We start from the raw sequence: 16,204 nt of genomic DNA on the forward strand, positions 1-16,204 counted from the left end.
TCTTAGTCTTTTTATAGGATCCTTGTGATACAATAAGAATTATTCTCATGTCTTAATGATGTTATGAGGATTAATTTAAGTAATGAATGAAAATTGCAGAGCTCACTGGCACATACAAGCGTTCGATAAATTATAGCTATCATGTTATTATCTCTCTGACTAATAAAAACTATATTGATCTATTTTTTTCTCTTCCTGGACCTATTGGAGAATTAATAACTTAATGAATACTTAATACTCATGTTAGAAAAAATTTTTTATTTTATACTAGTGATTGACTACCAGCACACAAAGCCCACAACTGGGATGAGGTACAAAAAGTAATGTGATAATTTCAAATCTCCCCAAAAGTATCAGTCCATGTAGGCTATTGTTTAATACAATTTAGTAAAATTCCTAAGGTTCAAATTAAGAAAAAACTTAAATAATGTAGCCCAGTGGACTCACCACAGTCTAAGCAGGGAAAATGACCATTAGCTCTATTTCTTATATCCAAGAGCTTCTTTTGTACTAGAAACCATTCAGAAGTGGAAGTGCGTTGTCTTAGATACAAGATCTGTTAAAGAAGAATGGGGGAGGAGAGAGTATGGAAATAAATGTGACTTTCTCAGATAGTAAGAGATTGAACTTTAGCCCTGTAGATCTTAATGTTGCCAAAAAATATCAGGCAGAGGTATAAAAACAATTAAATAAAACACCTTGGTGTTAGTCAGTCATAGCAGTGGTACATTTTGTTTCCTTTCCTCAGCCAATCTATTTTTTTTAGTCAGGGCTATTACAATCTAAATTATTGATAATAAAATTCACCTTTTTTAGCTGTTTCACTCAAAGAATTTATCCATTTAACCTGTCTTATCAAATTCATAGTCATAATGTTGTTTATAAGTTTCCTTTATCCTTTGAATGTCCGTAGGACCTGAGGTGACGTTCCCTCTTCTGTTCTTAATATACTGGTAATTTATGTCTTTGCTCTTTTTTTCTTAATCAGTTTGGTCAGAGGTTTTAGTTTTTGTTTTTTTGTTTTAATTTTATTTATTTATGTATTTATTTGAGAGAAAGAGAGAGAGCAAGCTTACGAGTAGGGGGAAGGGACTGAGGGAGAGGGAGAAGCAGGCTCCCTGCTGAGCAGGCAGCCCCACGCAGGGCTTGATCCTAAGACCCAGAGATCATGACATGAGCCAAAAGCAAATGCTTAACCAACTGAGCCATCCTGCTGCCCCAGTTTGGCCAGAGTTTTATCAATTTTATTATTGATCTTTTCAAAGGACCAGTTTTGGTTTTACTGATTTTCTCTCTTACATTTTCAATTTCACTAATGTTGGTTATCTTATTTCCTTTTTTTTTTCTTTTTCTTTTGCATTTAATTTGCTCCTTTTTTTTCCATTTGTGGGAAAGTGACTGTTTTTTAATTTTTTTTAATTTAAATTCAATTTAGTTAACATATAGTGTAATATTAGTTTCAGGGGTAGACTTCAGCGATTCATCAGTTGCATGAAACACCCAGTGCTCATTATATCAATTGTCCTCCTTAATGCCCATCACCCAGTTACCCCTTCCTCCCCATCCACCTCCCCTCCAGCAACCCTCAGTTTGTTTCCTAGAGTTAAGAGATCTTATTGTTTGTCGCCCTCTCTGTTTATCTTATTTTCCCTTCCCTTCCCCTATGTTCACCTGTTTTGTTTCTTAAATTCCACATATGATGAAATTATACGGTATTTATCTTTCTCTGAGTTACTTCGCTTAGCATAATATGCTCTGGTTCCATCCACATTGTTGCAAATGGCAAGATTTCATTCTTTTTGATTGCTGAGTAATAGTCCATTGTATATATGCATATGCCACTCTTCTTTATCCATTCATCTATGAATGAACACTAGGGTTGCTGGAGTAGCCATCCTTATATGGGACAAACTAGACTTTATTTTATTTTTTACGTATCTTATTTATTTGAGAGAGAGAGCAGAGCAAGAGAGAGAGCACAAGCCGGAGGGAGGGGCAGAGGGAGAGGGAGAAGCATACCCGCCACTGAGCAGGGAGGCCCAATGCAGGGCTCAATCCCAGGATCCTGGGATTATGACCTGAGACGAAGGCAGATGCTTAACTGATTGAGCCACCCAGGTGCCCCAAGACAAACTAGATTTTAAACCAAAAACTGTAATAAGAGATCAAGAAGGACACTATATCATAATAAAGGAGTCTATCCAACAAGAAGATCTAACAATTTTAAGTATTTATGCCCCTAACTTGGAGGCAGCCAAATATATAAATCAATTAATAACAAACTTAAAGAAACTAATTTATAATAATACAATAATAGTAAGGAACTTTTAACATCCCACCATTCACAGCAATGGACGGATCATCTAAGTAGAAGATCAACAAGGAAACTAGGGCTTTGAATGACACACTGGAACAAATGGACTTAACAGATATATTCAGAGCATTTTATCCTAAAGCAGCAGAACACACGTTCTTTTCAAGTGCACATGGAACATTCTCCATAATAGATCACATAGTGGGTCACAAATCAGGTCTCAAATGGTACAAAAAGACTGAGATCATACCATGCATATTTTCACACCACAGTGCTATGAAACTTGAGGTCAACCACAAGAAAAAATTTGGCAGGACCACAAATACATGGAGATTAAAGAACATCATACTAACGAATGAATGGGTCAACCAGGAAATTAAAGAAGAATTAAAAAGATACATGGAAGCAAATTAATATGAAAACAAGATAGTTCAAAACCTTTGGGATCCAGCAAAGCCAGTCCTAAGAGGGAAATATATACAAATACAGGCCTTCCTCAAGAAGAAAAGTCTTAAATATACAACCTAACTTTACACCTAAAGAAGCTGGAAAAAGAACAGCAAATAAAGCCTTAATCCAGCAAGAGAAGAGAAATAATAAACACTAGAGCAGAAATCAATGATATACAGATAAAAAAAATAGAACAGATCAACAAAACTAGGAGCTGATTCTTGGAAAAAATTAACAAGGTTGATAAACCCCTAGCCAGACTTATCTAATGCTATAGTTTTTAAGCACTACTTAAGCTGCAACACATAAAAGTTGGTATGTATTCATTTTAATTTAATTCAGAATATTTCCTAATTCCATTTTTTGTTTTCTTCTTTGGCATAGGGTTAAGAAGTGTGTTTTTAAACTTCCAAATATTTGAGTATTTTTCAATTATTTTCTATTGATCTCTATCCTCCACCCCATTGTGGTCTGAGGATATATGTTGTGCAACTTCATTCTAGAATTTTTGTGACACAGAAGAGGTCTATCTTGGTGAATGGTGCGTATTCTGTTGGGTTTCTCCCTTTGCCCTGTGAAGGTCAGTTAGGTCAAGTTAGTTGATAGTGTTGTTCAGGTCTTATATTTGCTTACTGATTTTCTTTTTTTTTTTTCCCTAAAGATTTTTTATTTATTTATTTGACAGAGAGAGATAGTGAGAGAGGGAACACAAGCAGGGGGAGTGAGAGAGGGAGAAGCAGGCTTCCCACGGAGCAGGGAGCCCGATGTGGGGCTCGATCCCAGGACCCTGAGATCATGACCTGAGCCGAAGGCAGACGCCTAACCACTGAGCCACCCAGGTGACCTTGCTTCCTGATTTTCACTTTACTTGTTTCATCAATTACTTAAAACATCTCTAACTATAACTGTGGAGTTTAGAGTAGTCATTTTTAAAATGCCACGTGTAGTGGCACTGATTCTTAAGGTCTAATAAATCAGCAAATTTTCTTTTGTTTATTTAAAGCCATATAATTTGCCAAAAAGGGGCTGCTGATGCTTAAATTCAATGTAATTTGGGTCTTAGTCAAAATAAGAAGCACCGGATAATTTTCATCAAACAGCACATGGTAACAACTATTTATGCATTCATGCATAATTAAATCAAAGACATATTTTGGTATTTGGGGATCTATCTCTATTCAACAAACTTTCTAGATATCACTAACCAAAAGGGAACACACTAGATTTCTTTTTTTTTCCTTCAAGATTTATTTATTTGAGAGAGAGAGATAGTGCTGGCTAGAAGAAGTAGGGGTAGAAGGAGAGGGAGAGAGAGAGAATCTCAAGCAGACTGCCCACTGAGTACAGAGCCTCATGCGGGGCTCAATCTCATGACCCTGAGATCATGACCTGAGCCAAAATCAAGAGTCAGGGAATCAGTTGCCTGAGCCACCCACTGTCCAGAAATTTCTTCTGACATTAAGATCCTAGGTGATGGTTTTTAGAAAATTCCCATCTTAAGGCTCAGTTGCATTAGTTGTAGAAGAAAGAAGGGAAGACTGAATGAGATTTTAAGAATCTTTACCTTCTGTGATATCATTCTCATCAAAATCAGTATATTTATTTTATTTACATTTGTTTGACTTAATGTGTGTTTTTGGGAGCCTATCACTTTTCTTCTATGAGGTAACTTACTAAATTGAGCTTCATTCTGTCAGTTGTAAAATAATATAGTAACCACAACCCTGCCCCTATCCTGGGAAGTTGTAATAAATGAGAAGATGACTAGGTCAAGAGTTGTACACAATCAAATTGATATTATCCTAATGATTATTATTAAGCAAAAACACTCACATGCTAGTGAAAGTTGCTACTTCTGAACCACACACACACACACACACACACACACACGCACGCACACGCACCGTTTCTGCCCCAGAAGCTTAATTATACCTGTACTATCACTTGTATGTCTTTGAATGATCTTATATTGTTTCTAACTCAACATTTCATGATCTTTCCTTCCCTAGGCAGCTAATTAAATCAGCAGCTGAACTCTTCAATTCATACTAAGGCAATCAGGAATTTCTATTTCTTTTCAGCTAGTTCCCTCACATAATTGCACAGTTCCTTTTTCTAGAATCTTGAAGAAGCAAGATGGAATGGATTTAATGGGTTACTTTCAGAGCCACAAACAAGACTGACTTAAGGCTTTGGCCGACTGGTATCTATCTGAATAGAAGATGGTTTGATTGGTTGAAAATGAGCCAGTCGATGTCCTAATGTGGCTTTTGATTAATTCACACCAATGATTCTGAATTTGTGCCATCTACTTTAAAAAGAAACCCAACTTGTGAAGCATTATTTCTTATTTTTCATCCAGAGAGGATTAGTGGAGAGAAAATTAAGTTCCCTCATCTAAGTAAGTACCTCAGGGAACTATTCACCTATCAATGTATGGGAGAGTTCCAGCCTGTAACTTACCCAATTTCATTAGCATTAATGGGAGTTTTGTGTGAAATCCTGAGTGAATCATTGCTTTAGGAGATCTGTAAGAGTTGTTTGATTACTTTTATTTTGTAATGGCTCTATTCTCCAGCTCAAACTTTTAACTCGTTAGACTTGCATTAGATGCTAGTTTGGAAGGAATCAAACTTGGACTTCTAAAGGTAATTAAATCAGAGGAGCATCACATGGAATCATTCACCACTGTGACTATTAGATGCGTGCTGCCAATTAGATGCCCAAATGTTCTACTGGATTGCAGTTCACAGTATATGAGGACTCAAACTTGACTTTTTAGCTTTCATCTGATTATGTTTTGTTAATATGAAAAAAATAAAATATGTTTTATTAATATGTACTCATTTATTAGTATTTTTACTCAAGACCTCTATTTTTTCCTCATTGCTGGGCCATGAATTCTGTACCCAGTTGGATGATGCTTCAAGTACCGTGCCCTTGCCTTTCCTCGGCTTCTACTTTCCAGTGATCTTTACCTAGTATGAAAACAGAATTTGTGTCCAAATCTGGGCAATTTTGAAAATGAAAGGAGAAACTAGTGAGGCTGTATGGCCTGGGTGCACAGGCACAAACACCCTGGAAGTGCACTAGGGGACCTCAGCAGCCTTAGTGATGGGGAGGAAGATAGAGCAAGAAGCCCAGGTGGTGGGCAGCCCTAGGCCCCTCTGACTGAGGTCCGGCTGCTGTCACTGCCAGCGGCCTCCCCCTATGGACCTAGTGTGCTCACACACATACAGGCCTGGGACAGAAGAGTATTTGGGGAATTCAGAAGAAGAGATGACTTCTGACTAGATGAAAATTCGGATGAATTACCTGGTGAATGAAAAAGAAAGCACCAGAAATCTGACAGTATTTCCCTTTCTTTGATGAAAGCCTCACTTTATGTGTAATAAGGGAGATGTATTGTGAAGAAGCAGGAGCATGGAATCAGAGACTCCAGCAAATCCGGATCTTGATGCTGGTGTAAGTGAACATTCGGATGGTTGGATCAAGATTCAGTTTCAGATGACTTCACTGTAGAATTTGAAGTTGAGTCTTGATTCAGAAGATTATAGCCTTAGTGAAGAACTCTCAGAGGAAGCTGATGAGATATATCAAGGTAAATCAGGCAGGACAGAGTGATATAGAGTCACTTGAAGAAGATCCTAAAATTTCTTCAGCAGTCTACCGGAAGTATAATTTTTGAAATAAAATGAATCCACCCCACTGCAACAGATGTTGGGCAATTGGTGAGAAGTGGCTTCATAAAGAGAGAAAATATCTGTAAAAGCCAATCTAGAAAAGTCAACACAAGTAGAAGAGGGCTTTGATGTTCCTGATTATAAAATTAATAATAATAATAATAATAATAATAAACTACAGTGGATGATTCCAAAGAGACCTATGTTGAAGAAAATCATGATCACACAAACCTCCCAATTCTGACAAAGTAAACACTGTTCTCAGCCATGGACTTCTAATTACATCACTTATAGCAGCCGAGATGTCAAGGAGTTTGAGTGCGAAAAAACATGAGACAAAGAAGAAAGTAAGGAATCTAGTTTTCTCCTTAATGCCATTGATTCTCCTTGGATTTGCTAAAAATAGTTGCATTGTCCATTGCAATATAGGACATCTTATGGCATGTTTTACACGTGCAAAGAAGTTTTAAAAAAGTACGCATAAGTCCTAGAGATCTGCTGTACAACATAGTACATATAGTTAATACATATTAGGCACTTAAAGTACATTGAGGGTAGATGTCATGTCAAGTGTTCTTATACACACACACGCACACACAAAACACAAGGGAATTGTTGGAGGTGAGGGATATGTTTAGGACCTTGATTGTGGTGATAATATCATGGTGTATGCTTATGTCCAAACATCAAAATGTATACATTAGCACATATAATTTTTTGTAATTTATATCAGTTATACCTCAATAAAGCTTAGAAAGAGAGAGCAGCAAGCCCTACTCAGTATGAAGACAGCCAATTCAAAGGACTGTGATATTTCCCTCGTCGACCTATCCATAAAAGTAGAATTATGTATTTCTAACAGTATAACCCTAAACATTTAAATGAACATGAAATGTATCATTATTTCTTTTTATAAGTGAAAGCAAGAAAATATCTTCATTCATGTATCTTTCTTCCCATCAGTGTTATTCCCCTATTGGGGTTGGTAGTGAATATCTACTTCCTTTTAGGAAAATGTAAGTTCTGTCTCTATTTTATATTTGGTTTTTGATGTAATTTAGATTGGATATACTGCTCATCCTTTACTCCTATTCCTTATATTTTAAATCTTATCCACTCTCTCCTAAATGAGAAGTACCTAATTTTATTTTTATATAAGTAGGGCATTTAAATGTAACTTATTTAGTACTTTTCATGTAAGGAGAAAAAGTTTGTGTGAAAGATCTAATATTAAAATTTTAAATACCCTTTAATCTTGAGATTTTTAGTTTCCTCTTTCAGAGCCTCTTAAAATATTTTTCCAGATGAAAAATAAATTGGTAGTTACATTTGGTGCTGTGTAATTAAAGTGTACTTTTTCTCCAGCCACTTTGGTATATAAGGGATTAGTGGTAAAGATGTTGTCTCTTGAGAAGTCTTTGGGAATAGGCATCATTTATCCATAAAACAGATCTTTTTAAGTCTCCATAGTAAAACATGGAGTGGTCCTGCGGGGGTACAGCCTGGGATACTGGATTCCCTTGCACAGGATTTCAGGATTTGGTGGAATCAATTGTTTCCCCTAAATTGATAAACAAATCTAAGACACTTTGAGGTATATTCTTGGGCTGGGTTACATAGTGCTTGGTAGTTTCCTAGGTTTCAGAGCTTCGTTTATGGCAAGTTCTAGAAACCAGTGAATTCGGGAAGATAAATTTAGAAATCTGATTAAAAAAATGTTCATTTTAAAACTGGCTAAAAGGGTCATAACTTTTTTCCTAAATTATCCAGAAATCATGTGTCACCTTTCTTCAAGAAAGGGTCAAAACATAGGATTCTAAAATATCTCTCAAACCATGTAGATTAATTTTTTGATTCATATTTAAATATAAATCTTATTTGAAGCAAAACACTGTGAATAACCACTTTGATTTAGGGTCCCTGTGTGTGATCGTTGTGTAGACGGGTGAGGGCAAGAAAATCAACTGAACTACAAGTGTAGAATAGGGCTACAGAGTCATTGCAAACAACTTCCCATTCCAGTCACTAACAGTATATTGTTGTTATAAACTTCAGAACCCCCCCCACACACACAAATGCTTACCCATGCATGCATATGTAAGCAAGAAACAAATAACCAAAGGGATTAGTACATCAGCCAAAGAGTGGTCCTCAAATACAGTAAAACTTCATTAGTTTGGGATTTAGATCACATTAACTAGAACTAAGTAGAACTCATCTTTTTGAGGAGAGTTGGTGGCATAAATGAGATTGTCAACAATGTATATCTGGGGTTTATGTCTGCAGTGATTATGCTATTTATAAAACATTCATATCTATGTGCAGTTGGAGTCTCCTGCATGCCTATGGATCAGTAACATAGTCTTCCTTTTTCACACTTTCAGGTTTAGTGTATTTACTTGTTGATTTACAAATAACTTATTAAATGTTTGATTAGAAAAAAAATGAAAGAAGAACCATTAATGATGATGTAAGGACAACAAAGATAAAATGAGTGACCTAGCCTTTGACTCTACCTTCTGAAATATAAACTCACTCACACAGATACACGCCTGGCCTGTAAGATCTAGAAAAGTTCAGCTTATAAACACCTGAGGTTTTTGTTTGTTTGTCACACGTGTTTTTCTACCACCCTAGCTCTCTAGTTTTATTCCAACTTGCCTTTCATCTGACCAAGATCTCCATCCTTCTATTACTTTTCTGTTATGTTTCTATCATATTTCATTCCCACCCTCTTCACCCCCTTCTTTCTCCTATAGATTTCAATGGCACTTCCCTAATCAAATGCCAGAGTAGACACACTGTTCAGAGAAAAACCAGAATCCCACAAAGTGCTGTTCCTTTAGGTGCATTTTCTCTAGCATCAGATGGGCACCAAAACTGTCTGACAACCTCTCACCGTTACTCTGCTATTTTAAATCTTCATCTTCCTGTAGCCTTCAACTCACTCACTAGCCCTGTAACCTACTTGGAGCTAATAATTCTAGCTTTTATTTCAGAACAAATGCCATTACAATTGGAAATCTGTTCATGTCAAACCCAAAAAGGTAAATGTACCTGAACCCTTATTTTTATCTTTTATATGTGAGTAAAAGTGTGAGAGAGACCTTCCCCCTTTGAAGGATTAATTCATTTGCCAGAGTTCTCGAATCTATAGCCTGCTACCTCCCAAGAGACCTGGCTGCATTGATTTTTCCCTCTTTCTGCAGGGACTTCAAATAAAACAAATTAGCTAACATTGGTTGAGAGGATGTGGACCCACATTCACAGATGAAGAGAGGAGGAGAGGAAGACCTAGAGAAACATCCAGAATCATGCTGCTTGAGAATGGAAGGGCTAGAATTAAGATTGAAATGTGTAACACCACAGAGAGGAATTATTTGCTACCGTATATTATCTGTATCATATAATCACACATCCTCAAGTCTCTCTCATCCTAAATCAAATTCCAAGAAATAATCCTAGAATTACTGTCTATTCTTATTGTCTCTAATTTTCACATTTCCCATTTGTTCATCAACTCACAACACTCTGGCTTTTGCTGCCTCTGTTCCCCTGACACATCATTTTCCTTGTGATCATCTATCAGCTTTTTGTGGCTCAGATCACTTCTCTTTTCTGAGTCTTCTTAATATTTGCTATTTTTCATTACTCAATGTTTTTATAATTGTTCTTTCCCTGAACGCTAGGACACCACATATTGTGGCTTTCTTTCTACCTCTCAGCTTGCTCTTTCTTTTGCTTTCCTTCATGTACTGCTCTTTCCTTAAATGGTTCTCACTGCTTGTCAGAGGATTCAGTTCTTGGTCACCTCATCTATCACGATGACTTGGGTAAGGACCCATTTGCTGCTGCTTCCCAGAAGTTGTAAGGAAGTTCTGTTGGAACCCTTATTCACCACTGTCACCTCTACCCTCTCAAATGTACCAAGAGCTTTAGAGTTCTTTCCTCTTCACAACCCAGAGGTGTGGTGGGAACTTCACAGTGAACTAGTAATTGATGATGTAGCTGAGGAAATATTTGGATTGCCATGGTCTTTGGGTCTTCATGGTGTAGCTGGGTTTTCTTGCACCCATTCCTGATGCAGCCTGATAAATGGTTTTACTTCGTCATCTCCCTGTTGTGGGTGCGAAAGTCGACACTATTGTCATCTGCAGGCTTTTTCTGCATTTGGTCCTTTACAGGTGTCTAGATAATAGCTTGAATTCTCAATCTGAGTTACCAATCCGTGTGTTGCAGAGAAGGAATGATAGTTGCCAATTTTATAGAAATAATAAGGCAGCTCTTGTAAATAACAATCTTAGGGGTTTTCTGGTGGAAGACTAAAGCCTGTGGCTCCTCTAACTTGCAGAACTGGAAATTCTCATCTTTTGTTTGCATTCTTGGCTCTTACACAGTTTATTTTATTTTTTTAAAGTTTTATTTTATTTATTTCAGAGAGAGAGCACATGCACAAGCATGAGCAGGGAGCGGGACAGAGAGAGAAGCAGACACCCTACTGAGCAGGGAGCCCAACGCAGGGCTCAATCCCAGGACCCTGGGACCATGACCTGAGCTGAAGACAGACGCTTCACCGACTGAGCCACCCAGACGCCCCTCTTACAGACTTTAGATGTGCAAACATCAGTGACTATGCAACAAATGTACTCCCACCAGTAAATGGTGTTCACACAGAGATACAACAGTTTATTTAGGGGCCAGACCTGCTCTGGTGCCCAGCATATCTCTCCTTCTCTGCTTAGCGGCAAGCAGAGAACAGGTATACATAGTTGTAAGCAAGTGCCAGGATGTGCCACTAGCAAAATTTGCTGCCAAGTTCTTGGACTGGTCTTGCCTAAAGGTAATTTAATTTTCTTTGAAGACAGTGTATAGGTTAGAGTGTACTTCTGCTTAGAAAAAGCCTGCAGATGACAATAGTGTCAACCTTCGCACCCATTGTTAGCCCAACCATTTATCCTTTCCTGTCCCATTATACTATTTTGGTCACTACAGAACAGAGATGGGTGACTGGGGAAGAAAGAGAATGCTAAAGTGGAGGGTTAAAGGCAGAACTGAGTGTCCCAGGGAATCTCACACAGACCTCTGCACATATCTGATCACTGCATAGATCACTGCTTACTTTTCAGTATCCCCCTTTAGAGAGTAAGATCTTCAGAATAAAAGGGACATACTTTTGTTAGTCCAAATGAACTGTAGTACCAAACCCAGCACAGTCCATCAATGCTCATAAGTAAAACTTTGCATCCACCAAGGAAGCTTCAATGGAGTATTTGTCTTCTCAGAAAAAAACAGCAACAATTTTTACCATACCCCATTAAAGCCTGTAGTTTTATTGTTACCTCTGGATGAATTTCGCACATCCATCTTTTCATGCAATGGTAATACCCTACTAAAATTTTAGACTTTCATTCCTCCATTTGTTACTGAAATGTTTGTCAAAGAAACAGGAAAGGTAAAATACAGGTCAGGTCCATCACAGTACCTTTGTATCCCACACACCCAGCGTATAAATTTCTGGACTAGTCTGATAGCACAATGTAACACTTACCCCGACATAGCAAATTCAATCCCACAGTTAAGATGCAGCTATAAGATTAGTCATAATAATACTTGGTAGAATCTTTCCAGGTTCTCTCCTTCTTTCTACCCACTCCAGATATCTATATCCACGCACACGCACATACATGTGCATATCTATATCCACGCACACGCACATACATGTGCATATATGTAAATATAAACTTATCTACACATGTGTATATACATATAAATTTATATATTATATATACATATGTTATAAATATATATACACATACATATTTATTATGTATTATATGTTATGAGTTATATACACATACCTATTGTTATGTTATAAATATTATACACACACATATTTATTATATGGATTTACATATTGGAAAATGAAATTCACCTTGAGAATGAATTTCAGTTTGGCAATATGCATTAAGATTTCCTCTAAAAATCGCTTCTCGGCCTTTTGGCTAAGATCAAGTGTAAGATTTCCTCTAAATATTCACAATTTTAATCCAAGGAGTCTATATCCAGTAATTTATTCTAAAGTTATTGAGACATGCATGCAAAATTTTAAGTATAAGAATGTTTTCAGTAGTATTATTTTCAATAGAAAAAAATTGACAGACACACCCTTAATAACGGTCTACTATTTAACTAAATATACCCATTTTGTCAAATGTTATTCAGTTCTTCCTGGAAATCAGATTTCAAAAGAATATTAAATAATACAATAAAATATCCATAAAGTAATTTTAAGTGGAAAAAAAAGCAGCATATAAAATTGTTACACAGGGCGCCTGGGTGGCTCAGTTGGTTAAGCGACTGCCTTCGGCTCAGGTCATGATCCTGGAGTCCCAGGATCGAGTCCCACATCAGGCTCCCTGCTCAGCGGGGAGTCTGCTTCTCCCTCTGACCCTCCCTCCTCTCATGTGCTCTCTCTCTCTCATTCTCTCTCTCAAATAAATAAATAAAATCTTTAAAAAAATGTTACACATATAATGGGTGATGGTGGTGTCTTAGGCATTTTATATATACATATATATACATATTTTGTTCTACTTTTGTCTAATATTTGTCTATTTCTGTCCTATCTTTTTCACTTTTTCTGTCCTAAAAGGTATTTTATTTTTATGGTCATAAACATTAAATGGTTGTTAAGAGATTTCTTAATTGTTAAAATCAGAAACAACTAATAGAATGGGATCTAATATGGTTAATTACAGATGTCTATGTTTAGGTATACATACTTGAGAAGACAAAAAAATTTTAATAAATATTCATGATTTTAATGAGTCAAGATCAGTTTTAGGCAGCAGTTTGCAGTGTCTCCTGACAAGACAAATGCAGTCTGTGAATGACTGTAATATTTCTATTAGGAAAACAAAGTGAGAACCCCTCTGTTCCTGGACCCCATGTTTGGACTATGGTGCTTGGTTCCAAGGACTACATTTCAAAGAGGCTCAATGACCTGTAAACTAGTGTGACCAAAATTACAAATGGCTGCCATGTGGCATCACAAAGTCCTCCAGAATTGTAGTTCTAGCAGGGGCATCTGTTTTGGTTAAATATAAAGGCATATTTCTTAAGATCAGGACTATAAAAAAAATGAAACCAGTTTTCCTGTGACATCATTATGCTACTTTCACAAGCAAATGGGAGAGCATCTGAGTGGTCCCTATGGCATGAGCCCTGTTCCACAAAGAAAGTAGATGAACTCCACCCACTCTCCCTCCAAATGCACAGAATCCTGAGATGTATATGGCAGAACAATCTGGGTGTTTTCAGGATAAAGACACTTTTTTCATTATGAGGATTCCTTCCCCATTAATAAAATGTGGGAAAATGTCACAGAAAAGGGGATGAGCATGAATCACAGAACAGAATGACTTTTGTAACGTAGCATGTTTTAAGAAGACTCAAGCAGATGCACATAGAAACAGTTTGCCAAATTATTTTACAATAATATTATAAAATATTTCTTCTCAATGGAAACGCTTATGGCTATCAACCTAAGAAAATCCTGTTGGAATGTATGTGTTCAAACCTGTCTTCAGAAACTACTTAATATGTCGATAATTACTTATGAGTCTATTTAATGTCTGGTTTTGAATTGCTTTTTCTGCGATTCACAAAAAAAGTACAAGTATGCCAGATGGCAATGCATAAAATGAGAATAATTTAATGCTATTGCTTAACAAAGTACTGTAACTTGGCTTACTGTGAGAAAGAAAATTTATTTTTAGGATGTCAACCTTCACATCTAAATGTATGTCTGTATGTATGTGTGTCTGTGTGTGTGTGTGTGTGTGTGTGCGCATGTGTGCATGTGCATAAGACTATATAGGGATTTTTCATATCTGTATATTGTTTACTCAGGCATTTTGTGTATTCATCAACAGAATTTAATGGGCATATATTTTGCATTGAATTTTCTTTGTGATATGTTTATTCCTTACAGGATAGGGATGAGAGGATGGATCTGACAGAAAAGAATAAAAAAGTGTCTACATTAAGACCCTATTCAACAAATGCAATATGGATATTAAGCAAAGTCAATATAATAAATGCAGGAGGGAAAACACATTCAAACCTTTCAAATGAAGCTGTGTGGGTTACACAATTATAAAGCATATTTACAAATAAAGTGAAACCTGAGATTATACAGCATGAACGTGCTAGGTAATTATGAGTTAATGCAACAAAATATATAATTTTGCTTATTCCTTATCAGTAGGGGGTGTAAGGTAATGGATACATTTTTAATGAAATAAATGGAAAGCTACTGAAAACACTGGGTAAAAACAAGAGTCCTAATTAATAATCTGCTCTTTGCTATTTCCTGTTGCAGAGTTTAGCCAATGTTCCATATTCAGCTGTAATCTAACCATACCCATTTAACTTCCAACTGAAAGCAGGAAAATGTCTTCAGAGTACCCTCTACTTCCAATGCATTGCCAAATTCTCTCTTCTAATTTTTCATTTCATAAAAGTAAAAATAATCTCAGAAAGTTATCTTTAGTGCTTCTCCACAAAACCTGCATCTTATCTCTGCAACATCCCTGATCTCATTTAAAATTGTGAAGACTAGAGTTATCTTCTTTGCATTTCAAACAAATTAACTTGTCCCATTTTATCCCCATCTCCTTCTAGTTGCCTTAACTTCTTGCTGCCAATTGGTGAACATCTGCCATTCGAAACCATACCAAATCATTTTACTTTCCTCTGGATCTCTCTTCCATTCATAGCCAAGTATTTTTTTTTTCATGAACTCAAGTATTTTTTAAACACTAAATATTTTTTTAATTACTAAAAAGCCTTGAATGCTTGAATGCTCTAGGTAATACCTCAGAGGCATCTGTTACTTTCAGGGTCCCACTATCTTCCAAAGGACAACCTTTGCCACTTTGCCTGAAGTTAGTCTGCCTTTCCCAAAGTTCCATAGAATCAGAGCTCAACTTGACCTTTCTGCCTATTCTAGCACACAGAGCTAGCCATGCTTGGATTCTCAATCAACATCAAGTAGCTAATCAACAAGTAAATTTCCCAATATTTAAGACAGGGTTGGGTCAAGAACCAAAGTAATGTATGTTTTTTGATTTACTGAGTTGATGGTTGAATAACAATCCTACAAAAGTGGGCTTAATCCGTCCAGGTGAACCAAAAACAGTAATGAGGATGTTCCACACGCTTATAAGCCTCAGAAGTCATTTCTCTACTACAAAATGCTAGGGATAAAATGAGAATTGTATTGCCTGTTTAATTGCCCTCGAATCCCTAGAGTCCCAACAGAAAGAATAAGCACACTGATACCTACTTGGCATCTGAAGTCACAGTGCCAATCTGTCACCATCCCGTAAGCAATATATAAATTCTGTCTGCAGCTGCAAAAGAACTCCTGTCTTCTCTGCCCTATTCATTTATTTGAAAGGAAAGTAACAACCTTACTCTACACCATTTGCAGGTATGGTGACTGCTGTCCCTGCAACTGATTAAGCTCCATTTGTTTACATAATATTAAGGAGTATTTCAGGCACCAATCTTTCAAGTTGCCAACAAAAACACATTGTTTTCAGTTTTTTTTAAACATAATTAATCTGTAGACTTCTGTGCTAGGTTAACTCAATTGATTTTTTTCCTGCGCCCTCCCCCTCCCCTTTGTCACTTGACAGCTTGAAAATGGGCTTGGAAAAGCTCATTTGCATTCTTGCAGCAAGGCTGCAGA

At 36.7% G+C, this 16,204-nt stretch overlaps 1 long non-coding RNA gene and 1 pseudogene across 1 annotated transcript in view; both read left to right on the forward strand.

Moving 5' to 3' along the window:
* LOC141373484 (uncharacterized) overlaps positions 1–16,204 on the forward strand; it is a 909,297-nt gene that overhangs the window by 171,598 nt on the left and 721,495 nt on the right. The gene's annotated exons all lie outside the window — the stretch shown is intronic.
* LOC112821263 (E3 ubiquitin-protein ligase Mdm2-like) lies at positions 5,815–6,917 on the forward strand (annotated as a pseudogene).

The sequence above is a fragment of the Callorhinus ursinus genome, unplaced genomic scaffold, assembly GCF_003265705.2.
Source record: "Callorhinus ursinus isolate GAN/ISIS: 27379988/994484 unplaced genomic scaffold, GSC_fseal_2.0 scaffold10, whole genome shotgun sequence".
Taxonomy (NCBI): Eukaryota; Metazoa; Chordata; class Mammalia; order Carnivora; family Otariidae; genus Callorhinus; species Callorhinus ursinus.